Source organism: Macaca fascicularis, chromosome X (assembly GCF_037993035.2).
Source record: "Macaca fascicularis isolate 582-1 chromosome X, T2T-MFA8v1.1".
Classification (NCBI taxonomy): Eukaryota; Metazoa; Chordata; class Mammalia; order Primates; family Cercopithecidae; genus Macaca; species Macaca fascicularis.
The window spans coordinates 81,669,812-81,692,523 of NC_088395.1; the positions used below are offsets into that span (position 1 = coordinate 81,669,812).

General features: G+C 41.5%; 1 protein-coding gene across 1 annotated transcript in view; it reads right to left on the reverse strand.

The window, feature by feature from the left end:
- NEXMIF (neurite extension and migration factor) overlaps window positions 1-22,712 on the reverse strand; it is a 199,004-nt gene that overhangs the window by 39,122 nt on the left and 137,170 nt on the right. The gene's annotated exons all lie outside the window — the stretch shown is intronic.

The window sequence follows — 22,712 nt, forward strand, 5'->3', positions numbered from 1 at the left end:
AGGATCCATCCACAAGCTCACCTGGTTACACTATATGTCCACAATATGGGAAGGAAAGATTAACGTTTATTGAGTGATCCTCTACTTAGCACTTTAAATATATTTATTACTTTAACTCAAACAATGGTCTTACAAGATAGTTATTATTATCTCCTTCAATATATAAAGAAACTGAGACTCAGTAAAAGTTAAGTGACTCTTTCAGGCCCACCTGCCTAGCAGGAGGGGAATCAGGATTCAAACCTAACATTGAGTTACTACAAAGCTCATGGTCCTGCTATTCAATCACAGGCTTCTGAGATGCCTGGGCTGAGAGCTAGGGTTCAGTCTTTGGTGGGGCCATCAAGGTGGACTGACTCACCCCAAGACCGGTAGGGCAACCTTCAACTCATTATGTGCTGCTCTATACAATCAAGTTGAACTCTTTTTTATTTATTTTTTATTTTTTATTATTATTATACTTTAAGTTCTAGGGTACATGTGTATAATGTGCAGGTTTGTTACATATGTATACTTGTGCCATGTTGCTGTGCTGCACCCATCAACTCGTCAGCACCCATCAACTCATCATTTACATCAGGTATAACTCCCAATGCAATCCCTCCCCCCTCCCCCCTCCCCATGATAGGCCCTGGTGTGTGATGTTCCCCTTCCCGAGTCCAAGTGATCTCATTGTTCAGTTCCCACCTATGAGTGAGAACATGCGGTGTTTGGTTTTCTGTTCTTGTGATAGTTTGCTAAGAATGATGGTTTCCAGCTGCATCCATGTCCCTACAAAGGGCACAAACTCATCCTTTTTTATGGCTGCATAGTATTCCATGGTGTATATGTGCCACATTTTCTTAATCCAGTCTCTCACTGATGGACATTTGGGTAGATTCCAAGTCTTTGCTATTGTGAATAGTGCCGCAATAAACATACGTGTGCATGTGTCTTTATAGCAGCATGATTTATAATCCTTACTGTTGGTGGGATTGTAAACTAGTTCAACCATTATGGAAAACAGTATGGCGATTCCTCAAGGATCTAGAACTAGATGTACCATATGACCCAGCCATCCCATTACTGGGTATATACCCAAAGGATTATAAGTTGAACTCTTTACATATAAAACATCCTTTAAAACAAAAGTAATAGCTGGGTGCAGTGGCTCACGCTTGTAATCGCAGCACTTTGGGAGGCCGAGGTGGGTGGATCACCTGAGGTCAGGAGTTTGAGACCAGTCTGGCCATTATGGCAAAACCCCGTCTCTACTAAAAATACAAAAATTATCTGGGCATAGTGTTGGGCACCTGTAATTCCAGCTACTCGGGAGGCTGAGCCAGGAGACTCACTTGATCCCGGGAGGCAGAGGTTGCAGTGAACTGAGATTGTGCCACTGCACTCCAGCCTGGGAGACAGAGTAAGAATCTGTCTCAAAAAAAAAAAAAAAAAAAAAAAAAAAAAAAGAGAGAGAGAAGAGGTTGCAGTAGGTTCTGAACTTGACGAACATCTGTAATTGAGAGTTGGCATTTATTTGAGGTACTTTTGTTGGTTCAAACTTACCAAGAGAACACAATAGTGTCTTATCTATGAACAGCATTTTGCACATCTTAGAAAGTCATACATTTTATTTTTTCCAATGCTACTTCTAACTAAAGTTAAGGAATTTATAAGTGAATATGGTAACAGGACTATAGAGGGCATTAGAGTTTAATAAAACTATCATATCCATCCTACCACTTGAAAATCATTACACTGTGAGAGGAAAATAAATATCATCTCAATTTACAGATGAGAAAACTAAGGACAAGGGAAGTAATAATATAATATTACTTTCCTGGGCTCTGATAGGCTCTAAAGGCCTTGAGTAGTATCCTTTCTTCAATATATTTTAAAGTAAGGGAGTGACATGATCATAGTGGCACTTTAGGAAGATCAGTCAACTCAGGATAAGTCACAAGAGTCAACACTGTAGTGAGAGGAATGTTGGACTAGGAATCAGGGGCTCTGGGTTCAAGTTATGGCTTTATCACCTTAGTATGTGGCCTTGTGAAATAAAGATGAAGATCCCTGTCATTTCTACTTAACAGGGCTGTCGGGGGCTCAGATGAGAGAAATAATGAATATAAGAGTGCTTAATGTCATCAGCTACTTTGAAAGAAATCAGACCTTTGGAGCCTAGAAGAGTTATTGTCAGTTTTACATAAATATTCTGTGGATCATGCATTCTGTTGTCACTTACGATACATTGTCATATCAACTCAAAACATTCTTTGTGAAGAAATAACACAACAGCTCACCTTAAAATGTGCTTTGTAGCTTTTTGATACTTTAGGTAAGTACTTTTTAAAATTAGTTGAGAATGAGATGAATGTGATATTGCTGACTATATTACATAGCCTGTTTCCTCTGAACTCTAAGGATCACTAGGGTCCAAAGGAAACAGCTTCATGTAAAGGCCAAGATACCACCAGTAAGAAAGCAGGAATAGTGAGTAGGATGATGAGTCAAAGAATAGAGAGGTGCAGCAAAATATCTCCTAACATCTGCCATTATGGGGTGAGGAATGAAGAAAAAAATATGCACACTCACATTTTGATCTTTTCCCAGTGCCAGTGACAGCTTAATTACCGCTCATTATATACTAAGACAAAAATGTCATTATATGCCTAGATCAAATGAGTCCACTATTAGGCTGCCTATGGACTAAGCAGTGTCATTCTGGCCCCTGTTAAAATATTTTTTTAGGGGAGAAAGGAGACTGTTACCCTGACCCACGTTGTTTTTTTCCCCGCATCAGCTAGTGGCTAAGTAGACCCAAGTTGTTTTTATTCCTTGCTTCCTGCCTTATTCCTTTCTAGCTCCTTTTCACTTTTGGCTCCAACCATTTTCCAATTTTCTTGTCTCAACCAGTTCTGTACTGTCATTTACCTCTTCTCACAAAATGTTCCAGCATATTTACAACAATTCTGAAATAATTGTACCACACTCAGATATGGCATTCTCATCTCCACCCTATTCCATAATATGTCCAAATTGATGTTTTTGCCAGGATACTGGGCCTTGAAAAAGTATTATTATAAAGACAGAGTTGTAAATAGGATCAAGTAATTAAAGATCCAGAACCCCTATGGAGACTATCTAATGAAAGGCATCTTGCCATTTGCAAAAACATCACAGAATCAGTTTAGAGCCTGCCATTTTGTTGATGCCTTGAACACTACCAAGATTGCTCTACCAGAGAGGCAGTCTTAGGTTCTTGGAATATGAAGAACTGAGATTAAGGAGTTGGAGATTTCCAGCCAATGGGTATGAAGGGCTGAATATTTTTTAGGTGGGTTAACATCACAAAGTTTGCTGCTACTTCTTACCCCTAATCTCACCCAAGCGGACTAGGGTTCAATCCTGTTGCTTCAGAGTGACAGCTCTACCTACTGACACTAATTAAAACCTGTGCAGTCACCCAAACTGTTGTCACCGAGAAGCCATAGAAAGATAAGGCAATATTGTAACTCGATTCTGTTTTGATGGAGAGGCCACAGTAGGCTCATTGCTAAATTACTGTGAAGAATAGTGTGGCACCTTAGAGCCAATGATCTCCGATCATTTAATTGCAGCAAGTGATTTATTTGGTATTTTCTATATGATTTATTTATACTGAAAACACATTTTATTTACTTATTCATTTAACCACAAAAGTGATAAAGGGCAAGGGGACAAGATATACAGAATTTTACCTGGAAAAGGCATCATGGCCTTTGTACTCCCTTTAGATAAAATTCTGGCCCTGTTGAACAAAGAAGGAAACCCATCCAAGTAGAAGGGGAATTTCTCCAAAAATGTGAGCATGTCATCATTTTTCCATGTACCTTAAGTAAATGAAGAATGTTTGTGGGGAAGTTCCAAGATGGCCGAATAGGAACAGCTCCAGTCTACAGCTCCCAGTGTGAGCAACACAGAAGATGGGTGATTTCTGTATTTCTAATTGTGGTACTGGGTTCATCTCACTGGGGCTTGTTGGACAGTGGGTACAGGACAGTGGGTGCAGCCCACGGACCGTGAGCTGAAGCAGGGCGAGGCATCACCTCACCTGGGAAGTGCAAAGCATCGGGGAATTCCCTTTCCTAGCCAAGGGAAGCTGTGACAGACAGCGCCTGGAAAATTGGGTCACTCCCATCCTAATACTGCGCTTTTCCAACGGTCTTAGCAAACGGCACACCAGGAGATTATATCCTGTGCCTGGCTCGAAGGGTCCCACACCCACAGAGCCTTGCTCACTGCAAGCACAGCAGTCTGAGATCCAACTGCAAGGCAGCAACGAGGTTGGGGGAGGGGCGCCCACCATTGCTGAGGCTTGAGTAGGTAAACTAAGCACGGGAAGCTCGAGCTGGGTGCAGCCCACTGCAGCTCAAGGAGGCCTGCCTGCCTCTGTAGACTCAACCTCTGGGGGCAGTGCATAGCTGAATAAAAGGCAGCAGACACTTCTGCAGACTTAAACGTCCCTGTCTGACAGCTTTGAGGAGAGTAGTGGTTCTCCCAGCACGGAGTCTGAGATCTGAGAATGGACAGACTGCCTCCTCAAGTGGGTCCCTGACCCCCGAGTAGCCTAACTAGGAGGCACCTCCCAGTAGGGGCCGACTGACACCTCACACGGTCAGGTGCCCCTCTGAGACGAAGCTTCCAGGGGAACGATCAGGCAGCAACATCTGTCATTCTGCAATATTTGCAGTTCTGCAGCCTCCGATGGTGATACCCAGGCAAACAGAGTCTGGAGTGGACCTCCAGCAAACTCCAACAGACCTACAGCTGAGGGTCCTGACTGTTAGAAGGAAAACTAACAGAAAGGACATCCACACCAAAACCCCATCTGTACGTCACCATCATCAAAGACCAAAGGCAGATAAAACCACAAAGATGGGAGAAACCAGAGCAGAAAAGCTGAAAATTCTAAAAATCAGAGCACCTCTTCTCCTCCAAAGGAATGCAGCTCCTCACCAGCAACAGAACAAAGCTGGGTGGAGAATGACTCTGACGAGTTGAGAGCAGAAGGCTTCAGAAGATCAGTAATCACAAACTTCTCTCAGCTAAAGGAGGATGTTCGAACCCATCACAAAGAAGCTAAAAACTTTGAAAAACGATTGGACGAATGGCTAACTAGAATAAACAGCATAGAGAAGACCTTAAATTACCCGATGGAGCTGAAAACCATGGCATGAGAACTACGTGACGCACGCAAATGTTTCAGGAACTGATTTGATCAACTGGAAGAAAGGGTATCAGTGATTGAAGATCAAATGAATGAAATGAAGTGAGAAGTTTAGAGAAAAAAGTGTAAAAAGAAACAAACAAAGCCTCCAAGAAATATGGGACTATGTGAAAAGACCAAATCTACATCTGATTGGTGTACCTGAAAGTGATGGGAAGAATGGAACCAAGTTGGAAAACACTCTTCAGGATATTATTCAGGAGAACTTCCCCAATCTAGCAAGGCAGGCCAACATTGAAATTCAGGAAATACCACAAAGATACACCTTGAGAAGAACAACTCCAAGACACATAGTTGTCAGATTCACGAAAGTTGAAATGAAGGAAAAAATTTTAAGGGCAGCCAAAGAGAAAGGTCGGGTTACCCACAAAGGGAAACCCGAAACCCATCTGACTAACAGCGGATCTCTCGGCAGAAACTCTACAAGCTAGAAGAGAGTGGGGGCCAATATTCAACATTCTTAAAGAAAAGAATTTTCAACCCAGAATTACATAGCCAGCCAAACTAAGCTTCATAAGTGAAGGAGAAATAAAATCCTTTACAGATAAGCAAATGATAAGAGATTTTGTCACCACTAGACCTGCCTTACAAGAGACCCTGAAGGAAGCACTAAACATGGAAAGGAAAAACCGGTACCAGCCATTGCAAAAACATGCCAAAATGTAAAGACCATCGATGCTAGGAAGAAACTGCATCAACTAACGAGCAAAATAACCAGTTAATATCATAATGGCAGGATCAAGTTCACACATAACAATATTAACCTTAAATGTAAATGGGCTAAATGCTCCAATTAAAAGACACAGACTGGCAAATTGGATAAAGAGTCAAGACCCATCAATTTGCTGTATCCAGGAGACCCATCTCAAGTGCAGAGACACACATAGGCTCAAAATAAAGGGATGAAGGAAGATCTACCAAGCAAATGGAAAACAAAACAAAAAAAAAGGCAGGGGTTGCAATCCTAGTCTCTGGTAAAACAGACTTTTTTTTCTTAAAAAGAAAAAGGTGTTGTCAATGATGTGGAGAAATTGCAATCCTGGTATTCAGCAGCATATCAAAAAGCTTATCCACCATGATCAAGTGGGCTTCATCCCTGGGATGCAAGGTTGGTTCAACATACACGAATCAATAAACATAATCCATCATATAAACCGATCCAAAGACAAAAACCACATGATTATCTCAATAGATGCCGAAAAGGCCTTTGACAAAATTCAACAGCCCTTCATGCTAAAATCTCTCAATAAATTCGGTATTGATGGGACGTATCTCAAAATAATAGGAGCTATTTATGACAAACCCACAGCCAATATCACACTGAATGAGCAAAACCTGGAAACATTCCCTTTGGAAACTGGCACAAGACAGGGATACACTCTCTCACCACTCCTATTCAACATAGTGTTGGAAGTTCTGGCCAGGGCAATCAGGCAGGAGAAAGAAATAAAGGGTATTCAATTAGGAAAAGAGGAAGTCGAATTGTCCCTGTTTGCAGATGACATGATTGTATATTTAGAAAACCCCATTGTCTCAGCCCAAAATCTCCTTAAGCTGATAAGCAACTTCAGCAGTCTCAGGATAGAAAATCAGTGTGCAAAAATCACAAGCTTTCCTATACACCAATAACAGACAAACAGAGAGCCAAATCATGAGTGAACTCCCATTCACGACTGCTTCAAAGAGAATAAAATACCTAGCAATCCAACTTACAAGGGATGTGAAGGACCTCTTCAAGGAGAATTACAAACCACTGCTCAGTGAAATCAAAGAGGACACAAACAAATGGAAGAACATTCCATGCTCATGGATAGGAAGAGTCAATATCGTGAAAATGGCCATACTGTCCAAGGTAATTTATAGATTCAACGCCATCCCCATCAAGCTACCAATGACTTTCTTCACAAAATTGGAAAAAACTACTTTAAAGTTCATATGGGAGGAGGGGAGAGAGGGGAGGGATTGCATTGGGAGTTATACCTGATGTAAATGACGAGTTGATGGGTGCTGACAAGTTGATGGGTGGAGCACGCCAACATGGTACAAGTATACATATGTAACAAACCTGCATGTTATCCACATGTACCCTAGAACTTAAAGTATAATAATAAAAAAAATAAATAAATAAAGTTCATATGGAATAAAAAGCCCACATGCCAAGACAATCATAAGCCAAAAGAACAAAGCTGGAGGCATCATGCTGACTTCAAACTCTACTACAAGGCACAGTAACCAAAACAGCATGGTACTGGTATCAAAACAGAGATATAGACCAATGGAACAGAACAGAGCCCTCAGAAATAATACCATACATCTACAACCATCTGATCTTTGACAAACCTGAGAGAAACAAGAAATGGGGAAAGGATTCCCTATTTAATAAATGGTGCTGGGAAAACTGGCTAGCCATAAGTAGAAAGCTGAAACTGGATCCCTTCCTTACACCTTACACAAAAATTAATTCAAGATGGATTAAAGACTTAAATGTCAGACCTAAAACCATACAAACCCTAGAGGAAAACCTAGGCAATACCATTCAGGACATAGGCATGGTCAAGGACTTCATGTCTAAAATACCAAAAGCAATGGCAACAAAAGCCAAAATTGACAAATGGGATCTCATTAAACTAAAGAGCTTCTGCACGGCAAAAGAAACTACCATCACAGTGAACAGGCAACCTACAGAATGGGAGAAAATTTTTGCAATATACCCATCTGACAAAGGGCTAATATCCAGAATCTACAAAGAACTTAAACAAATTTACAGGACAAAAATCAAACAACCCCATCAAAAAGTGGGCAAAGGATATGAACAGATCCTTCTCAAAAGAATACATTTATGCAGCCAACAGACACATGAAAATGCTCATAATCACTGGCTATCAGAGAAATGCAAATCAAAACCAAAATGAGATAGCATCTCATGCCAGTTAGAATGAAAATCATTAAAAAGTCAGGAAACAATAGATGCTGGAGAGGATGTGGAGAAATAGGAAAGCTTTTACACTGTTAGTGGGAGTGTAAACAAGTTCAACCATTGTGGAAGACAGTGTGGCAATTCCTCAAGGATCTAGAACTAGAAATACCATTTGACCCAGCCATCCCATTACTGGGTATATACCCAAAGGATTATAAATCATGCTGCTATAAAGACACATGTATATGTATGTTTATTGCGGTACTATTCACAATAGCAAAGACTTGGAACCAACCCAAACGTTCATCAATGACTCACTGGATTAAGAAAATGTGGCACATATATACCATGGAATACTATGCAGCCATAAAAAAGGATGAGTTCATGTCCTTTGTAGGGATTGGATGAAGCTGGAAACCATCATTCTGAGCAAACTATCATAAGGGCAGAAAACGAAACACCACATGTTCTCACCCATAGGTGGGAATTGAACAATGAGAACACTTGGACACAGGCTGGGGAACATCACACACCAGGGCCTGTTGTGGGGTTGTGGGAGCAGGGAGGGATAGCATTAGGAGATATACCTAATGTAAATGACGAGTTAATGGGTGTAGCACACCAACATGGCACATGCATACATATGTAACAAACCTGCACGTTGTGCACATGTATTCTAGAACTTAAAGTATGTATATAAAAAAAATTAAAGGTTGAAGGTAACTGAAAAAAAAGTAGAATGTTTGTGTGTCTGATACTCATGAACAGGCAGCACAGTGTTTGCAGGTGAATGGCAATAAACAGCTCTCATTGTCAATGCCTCCCATGTGGTATCTTTCATTCATTCTTGGGCTTTTCCAAGTGAAGCTACACCATAATCAAGGTCCATGGGGAAATACAGAGATGAAGATGAATGCGTTAAACTGGAGTCACATCACCCTTAGGAGTGGGCTCACTTTATTCCTAGAAAGTAGGATTATCTTGGCTGGGCGCAGTGGCTCACGCCTGTAATCCCAGCACTTTGGGAGGCCCAGGTGGATGGATCACCTGAGGTCAGGAGTTCAAGACCAGCTTGGCCAACATGGTGAAACCCAGTCTCTACTAAAAATACAAAAAATAAGCTGTGCGTGGTGGCAGGCGCCTGTAATCTCAGCTACTTGGGAGGCTGAGGCAGGAGAATTGGTTGAACCTGGGAGGTGGAGGTTGCAGTGAGCCGAGATCGCACCATTGCACTCAAGCCTGGGGAACAAGAGTGAAACTCGGTCTCAAAAAAACAAACAAACAAAAAAAAGTGGGATTATCTTATATAACAATGAATGAGTCGACTTTTCAAGGTTAAAAATATGGCATTTCCCCAGGACCAGTTATACGTTATACTAGTTACTGACCATTTCTCCAACATAACCTTAGCCCAGTTGTATGTAGTCAAGTAAACTGAAACCCAGGCTGCTATTTTAGCAGCTGCTGATGTGGCTGGGTTAAATTCTACACATTAGCAACTACTTAAACAAGCTGGGGGAAATGTTTGCTGCCTTTAAATAAGTGCAAGTTTAAGTTCCAACACTAAGTTGACCTATCCCCTCTAATGATATTAACATTTATCAGTTACCTGCTGTGTGCTAGAAACTGTATGTTGATATACATTTAACCCTTACAAAAACCCTGTGAAGTAGGTAGGAATTAGCATTACTATATTATAAATGAGAAGCTCTAAAGCTTCTCAAGAGAGTTTAAGTAACTTGCTCAGAGTCACACAGCTTTACTATCATTATAGGCCAATATGTTCAGGTCACAATAGACATTTTTGACCCTGTTTAAATTTTTAAAAATTGATACATCATAGTTGTACATACTTTTGGGGTACACGTGATATTTTGATACATGTATACAATGTGTAATGATAAAGTCAGGGTAATTGAGATATCCATCACCTCAAACATTTATATTTTATTTGTGTTGGGAACATTACAATTTTTCTCTTCTAGATATTTAAAAATAGACAATAAATTACTGTTAAATATAATTTCCCTACTGTACTATCGAATCACACATAGGCAGTTTAAGGAGGGAAGAGATGCATGTGTGCGTCAAAGTGAATAGCAGTTTCCTGAGTAACTAAGAACACACTGCTACTTCAATATTTTTCTTTTGTCTTCCAAGTAATTTCCCCTTAGTTTACAGTCTTTTTTGTGCTGGTGTTTTGCTCAGTTTGTCTTGTGTACTGTTAAAATATGCCCCAACAGACAAATAAAATGGACTCCCTGTGGCTAAAATGAGACACACCAAAAACAGAATCTCATGGCCAGCAGGATTAGGGCTTAGTTAAGTATTTCTGTGTTATTAAGTGCCACAAGCTTTTCCCCCTGTAATTAAGCAGAAACCAGCTCCCAAAAAGCATTACTGAAACAACTACAGCTGGAAAATTTCCCAGCTGACCAAGATAGACTGTATGATGCCAACCTATTGAATCCACTGACCTCCACCCTCTATCCCAAGTCCCTGCCTTGCAGTCCTGCCACAGCTCTGATTTGACAGAGGACCTGACTTATAAACATTTTTTACTGATAAATAGCTGCAGACCTCGAGCCAGTTTCAACCAGCTTACAAAGACTGTGCACGAACTTTGTGTCCTACAGTTCACCTTTAGATGTAAACAGCCAAATTCTACCTTATTTTAATACTAAAACCTCACCCCAAAGTGAACATGAAATGCATGTTACATACATGTTTATCCACTGTGCATAGTGCCTGATTCCTCTTATAAATATTCACAGAATTTTCCCAACCTAACTCAATTATGTATGTGTGGCTGACCCCAGCTCCCTGTCCCTTCTGTGGGGCTTGTACTTCTGACTTTCCCTGAAGCTGCGCTCCCCAATCTACAGATTGTATCTTCCTCTGAAAAGAAAGTCTCCTTTCCTTCCTCCATGGATCTCTCCTTCCTTCCTTCCTTCCTTCCTTCCTTCCTTCCTTCCTTCCTTCCTTCCTTCCTTCCTTCCTTCCTTCCTTCCTTCCTTCCTTCTTTCCTTCCTCCCTCCCTTCTTTCCTTCCTCCCTCCCTTCTTTCCTTCCTTCTGTTTTTTCTGTCTTTTTTCTTTCTTTCATCTCGCTCTCTTGCCCAGGCTGGTGTGCAGTGGTGCAATTACCTGCTGTGTGCTAGAAACTTTATGTTGATATACATTTAACCCTTACAAAAGCCCTATGAAGTAGGTAGGAATTAGCATTACTATATTATAAATGAGAAGTTCTAAAGCTTCTCAGAGAGTTTAAGTAACTTGCTCAGAATCACATAGCTTTACCATCATTATAGGCCAATATGTTCAAATCACAATAGACATTTTTGTCTCACTTTTACATTACATTACATTTTGTCTCACAATAGACATTTTGTCTCACTGCAACCTCCACCTCCCGGGTTCAAGCGATTCTCCTGCCTCAATCTCTGGAGTAGCTAGGATTACAGTTACATGCCACCACACCTGGCTGGGGTTTCACCATGTTGGCCAGGTTGGTTTTTTTTTTTTTTTTTTTTTTTTGAGACGGAGTCTCACTCTGTCACCCAGGCTGGAGTGCAGTGGCCGGATCTCTGCTCACTGCAAGCTCCGCCTCCCGGGTTTACGGCATTCTCCTGGCTCAGCCTCCCGAGTAGCTGGGACTACAGGCGCTCGCCACCTCGCCTGGCTAGTTTTTTGTATTTTTTTAGTAGAGACGGGGTTTCACCGTGTTAGCCAGGATGGTCTCGATCACCTGACCTCGTGATCCGCCCGTCTCGGCCTCCCAAAGTGCTGGGATTACAGGCTTGAGCTACCGCGCCCGGCCGGCCAGGCTGGTTTTGAACCCTTGACCTCAAGTGATCTGCCCACCTCAGCCTGCCAAAGTGCTGGGATTACAGGCGTGAGCCACCATGCCTGGCTGATCTCATCATCTTTTAACAGTACTTCCTCAATTTCTTTTCAGAGACAACAGAGGCTTTCATTTTAACCCAGTCACATTAACACAAATGCTGGGTACTGCAGCTCTGAGAAAGCCTGGAGAAGATTCTTGCACATTCTTGCTGCTGCAAACAGGTCAAGTTCAGAAGCCATTCACCAATTCATCTCTGGGAACTTTTATTTTAAGCCTATAAGCTAACCATTTAAAGTTAAAAATTTGTTTCCAACAAATAGACATGTTTTTCACTAAAATCACCTATGATGCCAGAGTTCTGACTGACTGAATAAGAAGTAATCTGACCTTCTGAGCCCGAGTGTTCTTATTGTTCTCTTTTCTTTGGCTATATCTTGTTTTCAATCATCCTCTTCCATGATTACCACCACGTCTTACAGTGAAAGCTAACAAATGAGTTTCTGGTAGTAGGTGTCTGTCTCTGTTCTAATTCACCCTGCATGCTACTTTTTTTTTTAAAATATTAATATACTTTTAAGTTCTAGGGTACATGTGCATAACGTGCAGGTTTGTTACATATGTATACTTGTGCCATGTTGGTGTGCTGCACCCATCAACTCGTCAGCACCCATCAACTCATCATTTACATCAGGTATAACTCCCAATGCAATCCCTCCCCCCTCCCCCCTCCCCATGATAGGCCCCGGTGTGTGATGTTCCCCTTCCCGAGTCCAAGTGATCTCATTGTTCAGTTCCCACCTATGAGTGAGAACATGCGGTGTTTGGTTTTCTGTTCTTGTGATAGTTTGCTGAGAATGATGGTTTCCAGCTGCATCCATGTCCCTACAAAGGACACAAACTCATCCTTTTTTATGGCTGCATAGTATTCCATGGTGTACATGTGCCACATTTTCTTAATCCAGTCTGTCACTGATGGACATTTGGGTTGATTCCAAGTCTTTGCTATTGTGAATAGTGCTGCAATAAACATACGTGTGCATGTGTCTTTATAGCAGCATGATTTATAATCCTTTGGGTGTATAACCAGTAATGGGATGGCTGGGTCATATGGTACATCTAGTTCTAGATCCTTGAGGAATCGCCATACTGTTTTCCATAATAGTTGAACTAGTTTACAATCTCACCAACAGTGTAAAAGTGTTCCAATTTCTCCACATCCTCTCCAGCACCTGTTGTTTCCTGACTTTTTAATGATCGCCATTCTAACTGGTGTGAGATGGTATCTCATTGTGGTTTTGATTTGCATTTCTCTGATGGCCAGTGATGATGAGCATTTTTTCATGTGTCTGTTGGCTGTATGAATGTCTTCTTTTGAGAAATGTCTGTTCATATCCTTTGCCCACTTTTTGATGGGATTGTTTGTTTTTTTCTCGTAAATTTGTTTGAGTTCTTTGTAGGTTCTGGATATTAGCCCTTTGTCAGATGAGTAGATTGCAAAAATTTTCTCCCATTCTGTAGGTTGCCTGTTCACTCTGATGGTAGTTCCTTTTGCTGTGCAGAAGCTCTTTAGTTTAATGAGATCCCATTTGTCAATTTTGGCTTTTGCTGCTGTTGCTTTTGGTGTTTTAGACAGGAAGTCTTTGCCCATGCCTATGTCCTGAATGGTACTACCTAGGTTTTCCTCTAGGGTTTTTATGGTATTAGGTCTAACATTTATGTCTCTAATCCATCTTGAATTAATTTTCGTATAAGGAGTAAGGAAAGGATCCAGTTTCAGCTTTCTACTTATGGCTAGCCAATTTTCCCAGCACCATTTATTAAATAGGGAATCCTTTCCCCATTTCTTGTTTCTCTCAGGTTTGTCAAAGATCAGATGGCTGTAGATGTGTGGTATTATTTCTGAGGACTCTGTTCTGTTCCATTGGTCTATATCTCTGTTTTGGTACCAGTACTATGCTGTTTTGGTTACTGTAGCCTTGTAGTATAGTTTGAAGTCAGGTAGACGGATGCCTCCAGCTTTGTTCTTTTGACTTAGGATTGTCTTGGCAATGCGGGCTCTTTTTTGGTTCCATATAAACTTTAAAGCAGTTTTTTCCAATTCTGTGAAGAAACTCATTGGTAGCTTGATGGGGATGGCATTGAATCTATAAATAACCTTGGGCAGTATGGCCATTTTCACGATATTGATTCTTCCTATCCATGAGCATGGTATGTTCTTCCATTTGTTTGTGTCCTCTTTTAGTTCACTGAGCAGTGGTTTGTAGTTCTCCCTGAAGAGGTCCTTTACATCCCTTGTCAGTTGGATTCCTAGGTATTTTATTCTCTTTGAAGCAATTGTGAATGGAAGTTCATTCATGATTTGGCTCGCTGTTTGTCTATTACTGGTGTATAACAATGCTTGTGATTTTTGCACATTGATTTTGTATCCTGAGACTTTGCTGAAGTTGCTTATCAGCTTAAGGAGATTTTGGGCTGAGACAATGGGGTTTTCTAAATATACAATCATGTCATCTGCAAACAGGGACAATTTGACTTCTTCTTTTCCTAACTGAATACCCTTGATTTCTTTCTCTTGCCTGATTGCCCTAGCTAGAACTTCCAACACTATGTTGAATAGGAGTGGTGAGAGAGGGCATCCCTGTCTTGTGCCAGTTTTCAAAGGGAATTTTTCCAGTTTTTGCCCATTCAGTATGATATTGGCTGTGGGTTTGTCATAAATAGCTCTTATTATTTTGAGGTACGTTCCATCAATACCGAATTTACTGAGCGTTTTTAGCATGAAGGGCTGTTGAATTTTGTCAAAAGCCTTTTCTGCATCTATTGAGATAATCATGTGGTTCTTGTCTTTGGTTCTGTTTATATGCTGGATTATGTTTATTGATTTGCAAATGTTGAACCAGCCTTGCATCCCAGGGATGAAGCCCACTTGATCATGGTGGATAAGCTTTTTGATATGCTGCTGAATCCGGTTTGCCAGTATTTTATTGAGGATTTATGCATCGATGTTCATCAGGGATATTGGTCTAAAATTCTCTTTTTTTGTTGTGTCTCTGCCAGGCTTTGGTATCAGGATGATGTTGGCCTCATAAAATGAGTTAGGGAGGATTCCCTCTTTTTCTATTGATGGGAATAGTTTCAGAAGGAATGGTACCAGCTCCTTCTTGTACCTCTGGTAGAATTCAGCTGTGAATCCATCTGGTCCTGGACTTTTTTTGGTTGGTAGGCTATTAATTATTGCCTCAATTTCAGAGCCTGCTATTGGTCTATTCGGGGATTCAACTTCTTCCTGGTTCAGTCTTGGAAGAGTGTAAGTGTCCAGGAAATTATCCATTTCTTCTAGATTTTCCAGTTTATTTGCGTAGAGGTGTTTATAGTATTCTCTGATGGTAGTTTGTATTTCTGTGGGGTCGGTGGTGATATCCCCTTTATCATTTTTTATTGTGTCTATTTGATTCTTCTCTCTTTTCATCTTTATTAGTCTTGCTAGCAGTCTGTCAATTTTGTTGATCTTTTCAAAAAACCAACTCCTGGATTCATTGATTTTTTGGAGGGTTTTTTGTGTCTCAATCTCCTTCAGTTCTGCTCTGATCTTAGTTATTTCTTGCCTTCTGCTAGCTTTTGAATGTGTTTGCTCTTGCTTCTCTAGTTCTTTTAATTGTGACGTTAGAGTGTCAATTTTAGATCTTTCCAGCTTTCTCTTGTGGGCATTTAGTGCTATAAATTTCCCTCTACACACTGCTTTAAATGTGTCCCAGAGATTCTGGTATGTTGTATCTTTGTTCTCATTGGTTTCAAAGAACATCTTTATTTCTGCCTTCATTTCGTTAGGTACCCAGTAGCATTCAGGAGCAGGTTGTTCAGTTTCCATGTAGTTGAGCGGTTTTGATTGAGTTTCTTAGTCCTGAGTTCTAGTTTTATTGCACTGTGTTCTGAGAGACAGTTTGTTATAATTTCTGTTCTTGTACATTTGCTGAGGAGTGCTTTACTTCCAATTATGTGGTCAATTTTGGAGTAAGTGCGATGTGGTGATGAGAAGAATGTATATTCTGTTGATTTGGGGTGGAGAGTTCTATAGATGTCTATGAGGTCTGCTTGCTGCAGAGATGAGTTCAATTCCTGGATATCCTTGTTAACTTTCTGTCTCGTTGATCTGTCTAATGTTGACAGTGGAGTGTTGAAGTCTCCCATTATTATTGTATGGGAGTCTAAGTCTCTTTGTAAGTCTCTAAGGACTTGCTTTATGAATCTGGGTGCTCCTGTATTGGGTGCATATATATTTAGGATAGTTAGCTCTTCCTGTTGAATTGATCCCTTTACCATTATGTAATGGCCTTGTCTCTTTTGATCTTTGATGGTTTAAAGTCTGTTTTATCAGAGACTAGTATTGCAACCCCTGCTTTTTTTTGTTCTCCATTTGCTTGGTAAATCTTCCTCCATCCCTTTATTTTGAGCCTATGTATGTCTCTGCGTGTGAGATGGGTCTTCTGAATACAGCAGACTGATAGGTCTTCACTCTTTATCCAGTTTGCCAGTCTGTGTCTTTTAATTGGAGCATTTAGTCCATTTACATTTAAGGTTAATATTGTTATGTGTGAACTTGATCCTGCCATTATGATATTAACTGGTTATTTTGCTCGTTAGTTGATGCAGTTTCTTCCTAGCCTCGATGGTCTTTACATTTTGGCATGTTTTTGCAATGGCTGGTACTGGTTGTTCCTTTCCATGTTTAGTGCTTCCTTCAGGGTCTCTTGTAAGGCAGGTCTAGTGGTGACCAAATCTCTAAGCATTTGCTTATCTGTAAAGGATTTTATTTCTCCTTCACTTATGAAGCTTAGTTTGGCTGGATATGAAATTCCGGGTTGAAAATTCTTTTCTTTAAGAATGTTGAATACTGGCCCCCACTCTCTTCTGGCTTGTAGAGTTTCTGCCGAGAGATCTGCTGTTAGTCTGATGGGCTTCCCTTTGTAGGTAACCCGACTTTTCTCTCTGGCTGCCCTTAAGATTTTTTCCTTCATTTCAACTTTGGTGAATCTGGCAATTATGTGTCTTGGAGTTGCTCTTTTCGAGGAGTATCTTTGTGGTGTTCTCTGTATTTCCTGGATTTGAATGTTGGCCTGCCCTACTAGGTTGGGGAAGTTCTCCTGGATGATATCCTGAAGAGTGTTTTCCAACTTGGTTCCATTATCTCCCTCACTTTCAGGCACCCCAATCAGACGTAGATTTGGTCTTTTTACATAATCCCATACTTCTTGCAGGCTTTGTTCATTTCTTTTTCTTCTTTTTTCTTTTGGTTTCTCTTCTCGCTTCATTTCGTTCATTTGATCCTCAATTGCTGATACTCTTTCTTCCAGTTGATCGAGTCGGTTACTGAAGCTTGTGCATTTGTCACGTATTTCTCGTGTCATGGTTTTCATCTCTTTCATTTCGTTTAGGACCTTCTCTGCATTAATTACTCTAGCCATCAATTCTTCCACTTTTTTTTTTCAAGATTTTTAGTTTCTTTGCACTGGGTACGCAATTCCTCCTTTAGCTCTGAGAAGTTTGATGGACTGAAGCCTTCTTCTCTCATCTCGTCAAAGTCATTCTCCGTCCAGCTTTGATCCGTTGCTGGCGATGAGCTGCGCTCCTTTGCCGGGGGAGATGTGCTCTTATTTTTGGAATTTCCAGCTTTTCTGCCCTGCTTTTTCCCCATCTTTGTGGTTTTATCTGTCTCTGGTCTTTGATGATGGTGACGTACTGATGGGGTTTTGGTGTAGGTGTCCTTCCTGTTTGATAGTTTTCCTTCTAACAGTCAGGACCCTCAGCTGTAGGTCTGTTGGAGATTGCCTGAGGTCCACTCCAGACCCTGTTTGCCTGGGTATCAGCAGCAGAGGCTGCAGAAGATAGAATATTGCTGAACAGCGAGTGTACCTGTCTGATTCTTGCTTTGGAAGCTTCCTCTCAGGGGGTACTCCACCCTGTGAGGTGTGGGGTGTCAGACTGCCCCTAGTGGGAGATGTCTTCCAGTTAGGCTACTCAGGGGTCAGGGACCCACTTGAGCAGGCAGTCTTTCCCTTCTCAGATCTCAACCTCTGTGTTGGGAGATCCACTGCTCTCTTCAAAGATGTCAGACAGAGTTGTTTGCGTCTGCAGAGGTTTCTGCTGCTTTAGTTGTTGTTTCACTGTGCCCTGTCCCCAGAGGTGGAGTCTACAGAGACAGGCAGGTTTCCTTGAGCTGCTGTGAGCTCCACCCAGTTCGAGCTTCCCAGCGGCTTTGTTTACCTACTTAAGCCTCAGCAATGGCGGGCGCCTCTCCCCCAGCCTTGCTGCTGCCTTGCGGTTAGATCGCAGACTGCTGTGCTAGCAATGAGGGAGGCTCCGTGGGTGTGGGACCCTCCCGGCCAGGTGTGGGATACAATCTCCTGGTGTGCCCGTTTGCTTAAAGCGCAGTATTGGGGTGGGAGTTACCCGATTTTCCAGGTGTTGTGTGTCTCAGTTCCCCTGGTAGGAAAAGGGATTCCCTTCCCCTTTGCGCTTCCCAGGTGAGGCGATGCCTCGTCCTGCTTCAGCTCTCGCTGGTCGGGCTGCAGCAGCTGACCAGCACCGATTGTCCGGCACTCCCTAGTGAGATGAACCCAGTACCTCAGTTGAAAATGCAGAAATCACCGGTCTTCTGTGTCACTTGCGCTGGGAGTTGGAGACTGGAGCTGTTCCTATTCGGCCATCTTGCTCTGCCCCCCCGCATGCTGCTTTTTAACACACTACTTTCTCAGCAGTCTCCTGGCTCAAGAACTCAAAATGAGTCACTACTGCTTACCATATACAATCCAGTCTCCTTTGCCAGGCCTTCAGGGACATCTATAATCTGGCTCTATAATATCTCAGCAGTCTTAGGTGGCACCATGCACAACACCTGACATGTTCTTTCTAACTCAGAGGCTCCTGCCCTTACTTTCCCAACATAGGCAAGATCTCCCTGCCTTCTTCCTCTGTCTTTCTTAAGCTGACCCTTCAAGGTCCAGCCCATGTTGATCTCCACTTTTCTGGAATGCCTTTTGCTCCACACTATTTGACGCCTGATGCTATTTTGTCTTAGATTGTTTCATTTCTTCTAACAAAAAACTTAATTTTTCTGTTTTGTAGACCCAACCAGAATATGAGCTCCTGGAAAGCAGGCTTTTAGGATTTTATATTTACCACCATATCCTGCCCCTAAGCACATACCTGGGCTACCATAAGGGATCACTAGATCCTTGCTGCTGGATTCCCTCAAAAATATTTCCTTTGGTGAATATGGGACACAGATTTATATAGCTTATACTTGGAAATGGCTGGGGGGGATGTAGATTCAGTTATCATTTAAGTTTGTTACATTTTACTAATTGCCTTTTATACTTCCTCCGCCAAAGCCAGTCTGCTGTAATTATTTCTGGGCATTCATTTGGGAACGTCACCAAAATACCAAAGGAAAATAAAATCTAACTACATTCAAGTGATGTAATTGCTAGTGGTCTTTGTATCAAACACAGATAAAGGTTAGGTTTTTTTCTTTCCTAATGTTAACTTTAATCAGTGTTCAGATGACCTGAACCTAAGCAAACGTGGGTCTTTAAATAGGCCTGGAACTATATATACCACATGATCTAGTGGGAGGCATGGTTCATGGATGTAATAAAAATTGTGTGCCTTTTGACATTTCTTGACTAATCTGATAAAACCACCTTACTGTTGTTGTTGTTGTTTTTTTTTTCTTAGAGATGGGGTCTGGCTCTGTCACCCAGGCTGGAGTGCAGTGGCATGAACATGGCTCACTGGGCTTTACCTCCTGGGCTCAAGCAATCTTTCTGCCTCAGTCCCCCCTGGGACTACAGGCATGTGCCACTATGCCTGGCTAATTTTATTTATTTTTTGTTATTTTTGTGTAGATGGGGTTTCGCTATGTTGCCCAGACTAGTCTCTAACTCCTGAGCTCAGGCGATCGGCCCGCCTTGGCCTCCCAAAGTGCTGTGATTACAGGCATGAGCCACTGCGCCTGGCCCCATCTCAACATTTTCACAGCACCTTATAGGCTATAAAATATTTCATATCTGTTATTTTATTTGATCTGTACAACAAAGCTATGAAGCATGTATTATCTCTTTTAGGGAAGATGAAACAAACTCAGTCAGAGGAGTTAAGAAACCTACCAAAGCCTCAAAGCTAGGAAGTGGTAGAAACAAGACTTGAATCCAAGGTGTAGAGAAGTTGGGCAGGGAAAGGAGAGTACAGCACAGTGGGGGCCCTGGGGACTCACCTGAACATGAGCTGTGTGATAGGTACTATCAGATGAGACAAATATGAGTGATTATCCTTACCCTAAAGGTACATAAATGTGTGAGAATATAGGTAAAGTTTGGGCAACTGTTAAGTCCAAAATGAGGTCTTCAGACCTATGGTCCTTCCATTATTCCACACTGCCTCCCACAGTCCTGTTGCTAGGGCCCAGCTCCCACTTACCACATTCTAGCTCTTCTCCTTTTAGCTTTCAGAGGCCAGCTTTTGGCATCGTTACAAAGTAGACTTTGATAAAGTTTCACTGCTCTCCTGAGAAATAGTAAGAGAATGCTGGTTGGAAATGAACATTGAGAGAGGTTGCTACGATCTCCTTTAGAGAGAATTGAATCAGGTTAGTGGCATAAATCGATGAGGGCAGGAGTTTTTAATTTTTGTCTATTGCCAAATGTACAGTTGGTATGGAACACCAAACCATAAGAAGAATGTTTGAAAGAGAGAGATCAGAGGAAGAGTGGAGGGAGAGGTGAAGGAGGAGAAGAGGGAGAAAGAACAAGAGGGAAGCCTTAGGTGTATGTGAAAGCCTTAGGTGTATGTGAAATTTATACTAAGATTTTCCCTCTTACCAGGGTATGGTGTAGCTTAGTTTAGTGGAGGTCAGTGGTTTTTCAATACTTGATATTCTGGAGGGCAAGACAGGAACTGACTGACTGAATGGCTGACTGAAAATTTGTTAAGTCCTCACAATATAGGGAACCAACCAGATGACAGACATTTGAAGGGCTGCATGGTAGACAAGAACCTGAGACCTGAACCAAATGGTAGATGAATGACAGTGTTTCCCAGAGGATAAACCCAGATATTTAAAAGGATGGGGGAGGGTGGTTTAAGGACTCATACTCTCTCTCTCTCAGGAGCTACATTTACTTTAAACTCCTCGGATTTAGAGTGCCAGAGAGACCGCTAGGAGTTGGCAACTTCTTCTCGGCTAGGCAAAATCCTTATTACCATGAAAGAGAGTTCTGAAACGCTTTCAAACTTGCAAGAGAATTCCCTCTGAGCTCAGGTTTGAAAATTTGGCAACTAACATTAAATGCTAGTGAGCAAGTTAGATTATCTTAATAAAATGTACTTCATATTCAGAGTTGACCAAATCAAGAGGCAGGAGGTTCAGGGTCTTAGGTCCCTGCCATGATTTCAAACTTCCAAAAGAGCCAGCAGACCAGAAAGCCCTAAGTCCTCCCTACTACAGACCCTTCCCTCATATAAGGCCTTCTGTATGGGGCCCTTACTTCCTACTACATCACATTCCAGCATTTCTGTATGGTTACTCACTGCCCTGGTTCTTAGGCTTGGCCTCATTACTCTACAGACCATGTTCTTCCTCCCACCCTCTTTATGTGCTTTCACTGCTAACTCTGGAATACCCTTCCCTCTGCGTTTCACCTAGTGACATTATACTCATTTGTCAAGGTCTACCTTCTCCTTAAAGCCTTTCCTGATTATTAGAGACTTAGCTAATTTCCTTCCTTCTGGAGAGTAAATGCTATCTGGCCAGGGTAAGGGAGGCAGTGTGGTGGAGAATTTAAGACAGCAGTACAGGACTAGAAGAAGATTCAAGTTCTAGGTCTTCTAGTAATCAGAGTAAATGACAGGCAAAGTTATCTAAGCTTCAAGCATTTGTTTTCTATTTTATTTCATCTTCATTATTCATTGCTTGTCTGCTATATGTAAGTTGTTGATGAATCCTATCTAGATCTTGCCATTGAGGATCTTAGAGTCTAATAAATGAGATGTGTATACAAATAATTAGAATAAAAATAGGAAAAATGGTTAAACACCATGAGAGTATCATGGAAAGTTCCTTAAGAGGTCAGAGGAAGTTAAAATTAATCTCTCTGTAGAAAACAGCGCCTGAGCTTGGCCTTGGAGCACGAATGAAAATATGTAAGAATAAAATAATAAATAAGAAAGTGTTAGAAAAGTATAGAATGTGATATAAATGCAAGGGCTAGTATTTTAAATGGGGTGAAGTGTAGGAGCTGTTTTTAAAAAAGATAAGGTAGGGAAAGGAGTGATTCAATCCCTCAATTCTAGGCAAAACCTGCCAAATACTTTATTTCAAAAGAAGCAATGAGTTGCCTTGATGGCACGGCCACCATTTAATCTCTATCATTTTCTGCTAGCACATTAAAGAGCCTACATTACATTGTACATGAAGTTTTTAGGGCCACCTGGAGCAGAGGGCTTAGAAAAAGTCCCAGATAGGGCTCAATAAAGTCTGGCAACAGAGGGTCAATTTGAGGAGAACCATTGACATGTCTCCAAGATAAAGGGTAGAAGAACATACCAGGAAGACAAATGAGCCAGCACTAGCTTACATGCAGAATAAAGGCAGCTGTCTTAAGCCCCATTCATGAGTTGGGGGAGAGCTACAGCAGCTCTGAGGGTA